Here is a 7,747-nt window from a genome sequence, read left to right as displayed (position 1 = left end):
TTTTTGTAGGAGATCTGAAAATGACCATAGAGCCATTTACTTGTTGACAACGGGCTGTATTACGCGTTAATGATTAAATACTTGTGATCATCATCATAATTGACACTTACAGTAAAATTATGAAATATTTCTACTAGTTATTGTAGAAGTAACCTTTTAACATAGTATGAAGAGAATTTGTTGTCACCTTTAACGGTTTAGGAGAAATAAATTACTTAAAATGAGTCAAACGCATATGTTATATGGGCATTATAAGGAAATTTGACTTGGCTTTTTTCCAAACAATCTACATCAAAAATGTGATTAATTAATTTATTCTAATTATATTACATGTGACCCTTGAACATTTTTAGAAGAAGAGACTTTGTCACATCTTATGATTTTGGAGAAATAAATGACACATCCAGAATGGGCATTATAAGGAACTTTCATTTCTCCAAAAATCTAATTTATTTATGAAATAGTTGTTCTGGTTATAGTATGTTTCTGAAAGTAATATTTTTTTTTCATAAATAAACATTTTCAGGGGTTTGTGCTTCTCTGTCTCTCTTTCTATCTTTTTCACTTGCACATCCACCCCTGCTGCTTGTTTACCGTAATGCATCATGTATGCACGACGCTAAACTTAACAACAGAGAAAACATCTTGACCAGGGCCGGACACAGCCTCCATGGGGCCCTAAGCAAAATGTGGTTTTAGGGCCCTCTCTTCAGTCTATATATAGTTGATCATTCACACACCTACAATGAACTCCATGCAGCTCTGGCAGTGTTGTTTACATCCTATTGACAGCCTGACATGTCTTTACACATGTATGTGTTACACGTTAAAATTATGCTAAACTAATCAGAAACATAAGTAGTAATGCAATAATAATATTAATATGAATAATATCAATTAAGAAATTATTATTCATGTCCAGGGTCCCACATGTGCTTTTTTTTTTAAAGGGTAGCACATCTAGCTACAAGAATAGCCTGGAATTGATTTACAAAACATTCCAACATTTTGGTTTCAAAAAAGTCCAACGGCAATGTGCAACAATAAGTTGTAGTGCTAGAACAACAAAAACATGCAACAACAAATAACAGATAAATAAAAATAATAACAAATTCAATTGTACAAAAACAGACAGAATAAAATAAACATAAATATCACTCAAATACTTAATGATAAATAACAGAGATACCTGAAACAATGAATGCACAATTGAGCATTTTTCTTTTGGATCAACTTCACATGCACAAGTGAACTCTCACAAACACCTACGGGTGTCTCACAAACACTAGGTACTTAGAGATTCACTTCCATCCATCCATCCATCCATCCATCCATCCATCCATCCATCCATCCATCCATCCATCCATCCATCCATCCATCCATCCATCCATCCATCCATACATCCATCATCCATCCATACATCCATCCATCCATCCATCCATTTTCCAAACCGATTAATCCCTCATGGGGTCACGGGGGTTGCTGGTGCCTATCTCCAGCGTTCACTGGGTGAGAGGCGGGGTTCACCTGGACAGGTCGCCAGTCTGTCGCAGGGCAACACAGAGAGACAAACAGCTCCTCAGTATGCGGTCAGGTTCTTTACAGTTTTAGTTAAGCTGCACAAGCCTAGTAGAGAGGATTTGTTTATTGAAATATTGTGTTAATTCAGATAAACCACATTATGTAGTGATGTTGTCTGGATATTCATTTTATTTCTGTTAATAAATTCTTGGACTTGAAGAGAAGTTGTCAGTCATTAATTTTATATATTTGTGCATAGTTTGCTTTTAAAAGAATGCCAGTGCTCAAATTATTCCTTTCAACTATTGTCCTAATATCAGTCCTTGGGCTGATATTCACGGGACAATACTTAACAGTTATTTATTGAACTTTAAATAACTTAAACAGTGCGTAATACCACAACACCCTGATTGTACGTTACTGGTTTGAGTGAGAAAAATCAAATGAGATAAATTTTTACAATGATTGTTTTTAACAAAGTTATAGTTGGCGAACTTATTGACAACTCTTTGTGTTGAGCTGTTACTCTTTGCACAACATTTTGGCAGATTTAATGCAGTAAGAACACTGCATGCTGTGGAAATATCACTGAAGCAGTCTTAGGTCTTGGTTGAAGCGTTTTCAAGAGTCTGGTGTCCTTGGGACATTTTCTAATGTGTCTGCCGAGCCTTTTAGTTCTGCAAGTCATGTGAAACTTGTTAACATAAATTGTTAAATAACATTATGCTTGGTTGGTTAAATTCTAAAACTAACTTAGGATGAAATCTTAGTGCATAAGGGAGTAGTTGTTGGAACAGCCATCTTTGTTTTCTGCATTGCAGGTGGCAAGTCCCAAGAAATGGCCAAACCATTAGATTTTTCTGCTGCTCAGTGAGGGGATTAGAGCCATCACGCTTATGAAGGAAAAAGTCCATTTTAGTGTTTTGTAAGAACTTTAAATAGAAATATTCATGCTTTTGATAATTGACAGTGCCATTGATACAAATTGTTTAAATTTGGATTTCACTATGGCTTAGAATAAATTAGTATTTACCATGTAGATTCTGGAAAACACTCTTAAGATCTGCCACGTCATGGAGTTAGACTAACAGTGTCTCTATCAGCAAGGACCAATATGTGAAGAGCCTTGCTAAGCCCATGAACCCGTGGCCCATCATTTAAAAAGGAATGTCCAGTCATTCTGCCAGCTAAGAAGTAGAAGGTACCATATGGTCTTGTTGCCCCTCAAAGAGAAGGGTTATGTTGGATGTACCTGGGATAGAACAGTCTAAGCAAAATAAAAACCATATGCATCCACTGATTTAAGAGTTGACTAAAAAAGTTGCGAATCTGTCATGTCACCTAAATTCATGCATACAATTTTGTATCTTTAGTTAAAATCTCATTGTTTCTTATCTCTGAATTAAACAGTTTGATGTATTACAATAAAAATCTCACTCTACAGTATTTGAAAAAGAATGGAAACATATCACTATGGACCTGAAAGTCATGTTGCAACTTCAGCCTTGCCTTGCTAAAAATGTCTCTGGACCACAGTGCCAACAGCTGTCACCTGCGTCCTCATAAGCATTACCATGTAAAGAACAATAAAAAGGTTTTGCCCAGTCAGTGTGGGCTCTTGTAGAAAGCAATGATCTCACGACTCTGGGATGTTTGGCCCTGTCGGATGTCAAGGTAAGCTGTGATGGTTGTTAAAGATGCTTCGCTAACAACACAGCAGCATCTTGAGGATCACAGGTCCTTGCTGATCCATGGTTAAACTAGAAGGAAAGGTATGTACATGGTATGCAAAAACAATATCCCATACGCTAGACAAAGCACAGCCCAAAACAAGATAGGCCCCTGGTGAAGCAATGAGCACACAGACAATTTGTGTGAAAATTACTCTTCTGATTGTTGCTTGGGATGTCACTGTTCATGCCCACTGCATGACTGAGAAGTGGTTCTCTGACTTCATAACTCGTGTTAGGCAGTTCATCCATTTCACTTTATCAAAATAAAAAATATAGATATATAACAAACATATGGTTTATGACAGGTTTTCCTGGTTAATTTTGGAAATGTTAAAGAAAATGTAGGCTAATTGATCTACTGTAAATAAACTAAAGTGTAAATAAGGCTAAATGCTGTGATAAACGTGCACCCAAAATGGATGGAAACTAAGGAAACATTAAGCCCCTCATGATTTGATGCAACAACAGAAGCAAGAAGTTGTACACAATATATTAAAAAATGCTATAAGGATGAGATTTTACTTTAAAGCCAATCATATGAGAGTTTCGGGGTTCCCAGCAGTTGGTGTTTTAACTTAGCAAAAGACCTGCAAGCAAACATGGAAGCCAGTAAGAGAAGCAGGCCAGAACAGTTTGTCAATTGTTGTCAGTGGCAGACTGTTGTGTAGGTGTAACACAACAGTAATAATGACTCTAGGTGTCAGTAGTGTCTCTGGACATTAAGGCGCCTCAAGAGGCTTCAGCCTATTGAACTTGTCAGTTTTCTGGCAGACTTAGATATATAGACACAAATGTTTATAACAGAATTTTATTAGTAAGGGAATCTGTCTTTTTTTACAATATTACTCTATAAAGATATTACTCTATAAAGAACAACCGTGTCCCATTGATTATTGTGAATATAGAGCTCCACAGCGACATCTGGTGGAGTCTGGCCCCAAATGCAGAGAAGGCACAGGTAGTAATGTCGGTTTTATAAGTGAATTTGCCTTAGTAGTACACAACTGAATTAAATTTTATTTACATAGCGCCAATTCATGAAACATGTCATCTCAAGGCACTTTACAAAATCAATCAGATTATACAGATTGGTCAAAAGTTTCCTCTCTAAGGAAACCCAGCAGGTTGCATCAAGTCTCTCCAAGCAGCATTCACTCCTCCTGAAAGAGCGTAGAGCCACAGTGGACAGTCGTCTGCATTGTTGATGGCTTTGCAGCAATCCCTCATACTGAGCATGCATGAAGCGACAGTGGAGAGGAAAACTCCCCTTTAACAGGGAGGAGAACCTCCAGCAGAACCAGAACCAGGCTCAGTGTGAACGCTCATCTGCCTCCACCCACTGGGGTTAGTCAATGTATAACTAATGTTCAGGGATGAAAGCTTAAAGCAAAAAAAAATCAATCTTACTATTTCGTATTTACAGTCACAGAAGAAACATGGTTATAAAATATAAAAAAAAATGTTGAAAAAAAAAACACTTTACATGGCACATAGTTTGCTTCACAGCAAAACGTTAAAATCCTCTGGTTCAAGAGTTTATACTCATCTCTGCTAGAGCTAGCTCCTTTATTTTTTTATTTATTTTTTGTTGTAAAACCGATGTGAACTTAAAAGAACCTAAAAAAACTCATACATGCTAGCTACATTAGCTTTCAGTCATTAAAAGCATTACGTTGTTAGTAATAGACTTGAATGTGATTATTACTGTAATATTACTTAAATTCAGGAGTGACCCAATGCCAGTGTTGACGTCAAGTCCAGAAACCAGACGACCATTACCTCACTTACCTGGAAAAGAGGACCAGGTGAGGAAGGGCTAGCTGAAGGGTTAGCATGCACGTGGAGGGAACAAGCAGGCAGCAGGACCAGACCCATGTAGCACTGAACCAGGACTATGGGGCAGGAATGATGTGGACCGACAGGTGTGTGTTTTCCAGAATTGTACCAGAATAGAGAGGCTGACCTCTCTGCCTCAGAACCACAATAGAGATTCTTCTCCAGAACACACTTCAAGTGTTAGCTTGGTAACGTGGAGTATCTACTCAGAGAGGGGCTACGTTATTCACCATCACAAGGTAGTGCGTTCTGCTCTGCATGCAAAATATTGGGGAAGAACAAAGACAGGTCACCATTTGGCAGCTTGGGTTACTCTGATTGGAAGCATGCAAGTGAACGTATAGCAGAACATGAAAACTGTGACCAGCGCAGGAAATCCATGATTGCTTACATCAACCAGACAGCTGACCGTGGGGCAGTAGACTCAGAACTCATTAACTCATTTAACAATAAATGTGAGTATTGGAAACAGGTTCCACAGAGGTTTACTGCTGTAGTGAAATATTTGGCAGAGTGGGTGCTTTCTTTTAGAGGTGATAGCCACAGGTTTGGAGACAGCAACAGTGTTAGCTATGTGGGTAGCATGGAGTTACGCATCATGCGTTTTTAAAAGCGCGTGATGATAAATGTGGAAACACAGGCAGAAGAAACCCACCCTACCTCTTCCTGCCTGTGTGTGAGGAGTTCTGATGGGACAGAAGGTGCTGAGTGAAGTCATCAGCAGGATGAAACTTTCTCACAGTTTGGACTCTACTCCAGATATCATGTAGACCAGCTAACTGTCATCCTGCGGTACGTCTCACCAGAAGGCTGTATAGAGGAGAGTTTTGTTAAATTCCTCCCCATTACAGGCCACACTGGAGAAGCGCTGTTCAGTTCAGTTGTTAGTGTTTTAGCAGAGCTGGGGATTGACATTAATAACTGTAGAAGACAGTGTTATGACAATTTCAGCAACATGTTGGGTACCTATAAAGACTTGCATCAAACATATTAACCCACTGGCAGAGTGGCAGTGGCGCCCCCGCTGGTCATGCTTTTGTTTGTATCTGCCAGTATCTACTTTCCCCTAGTAATTGTTTTGTTTTTTAATGGATTAATAAATGTACACCTTATTCCTAAAATAATTACACAAAAAATTGTTGTTCAACTCAAAATGTACTGTTATTGCTCTATGCATATTAGAGCATTAGGAAGATTAAAAATCAAACAATAAACCAAACAATGTTAGTAGGCATTTACTTAAGTCTTTCTGTTTTCTACAGGCAGGTTTACTACAACAGTTGAATAAAATCCTGAAATTATGGCTTTTAGTTTCAGCGTGCCACCCCAAGAGTTTAAGTGGCTCCATCTGGCCCCTATGAAAGGTTTCTGGGGGCGCTGCTGCAGAGAGGGTGCCCTGTGGTGCGCATACATTATATCTGGTGGGGGTTACCAATGCAAACTGCTGTGAGGAGATAGAAGATGTTTGTTTTGTATAATTTTTCATCATAGACGATTTCATCAATTGGCAACATGTGGAATGCCATTCTTCAACGTTTCCAAGGTGTGAGGGCTTCACTGTGAGCAGTTGAGTTGGACTTGTGCAAAGCTGTGGATCTGGTGCGGTCATTGCATGAGAACGTAGCAGACCTACTGGACCAGCTGAACAGCTTTGAGACGGCTGCCAAGAACAAGTCCCCCTCCGTATCAGATGAGTTCAAAGCAGACAGTAAACGAAAGAGAAAAAGAAAGAGACCGGCTGATGACTCATCTGAACCTGAATGTGAGCTGTCAGGCCGCAGACGCTTCTGTCCATCTCTGTGTATCTGTGTGATTGACAGGTTAGAATCAGAGTTTTCTGCACATCTTCCATCAGTGGTTGAATCACCTGTTTCACAGCTGAAGGACGTCAAACTTACAAGACAGAAAGGCTTGGAGCTCACTGATCAGTTTTAGCTTTAATCTGGTGACTTCATGGTGGTTCAGCTGTTTGTGTTTCTGCATTTTCTGCTCAGTTTAATGTTTCAGCACCAAAACATTAAGCTGGACCAACAATATTCAACTCATAGAGCCTTCAGGATTTTGGGAAAATGTGTTCATACATCTCAGTTTTCTTATTTTAAGAACTTGATTCTGAACAGAGAACAGAACAAAACAAAAAAGAGAAACTTCCACATAAAACAGTGATTTACAAATATTCTTTAATCCTGTGTAAGGTAAGAGCAATTCAAAACGTGATTGTCCTTTTAAACACTAGGGGGCGATTTTACGGTTTACAAAAAATTAGACCATACTAGATATCTGCTAATCCACCAGCAGCAAGCTCCATATAAAAAACTAAGATTGCATGTAAACCAAACAGGGGTGCATTGACATTAGTAATAATCACTGACTGTCTACAAATGTCACATAGTGTCAGAACGACATTGTACCCATTCATACATGTAATGTAAATAAAGCAGAAACATAGCCTGGAAGCTCTTGTAGAGGACACAGCGAAAAGTCCTGTGAAAGTATCCTGGCCCCGGTTAAAGTCCTCACAACATTAACACAGGAGCAGGCAGTTCAGGATTCTGGGCTTCATCAACGCCGTTGATCCAATTTTTGGCCGGCATGGCTGATAACAACCGGTGGGCCCTGTCTATATCAGGTGGCGATGATAAAGTTACCTCCCCAAA

The sequence above is a fragment of the Fundulus heteroclitus genome, chromosome 21, assembly GCF_011125445.2.
Source record: "Fundulus heteroclitus isolate FHET01 chromosome 21, MU-UCD_Fhet_4.1, whole genome shotgun sequence".
NCBI lineage: Eukaryota > Metazoa > Chordata > Actinopteri > Cyprinodontiformes > Fundulidae > Fundulus > Fundulus heteroclitus.
This window is presented reverse-complemented; position numbering follows the sequence as displayed.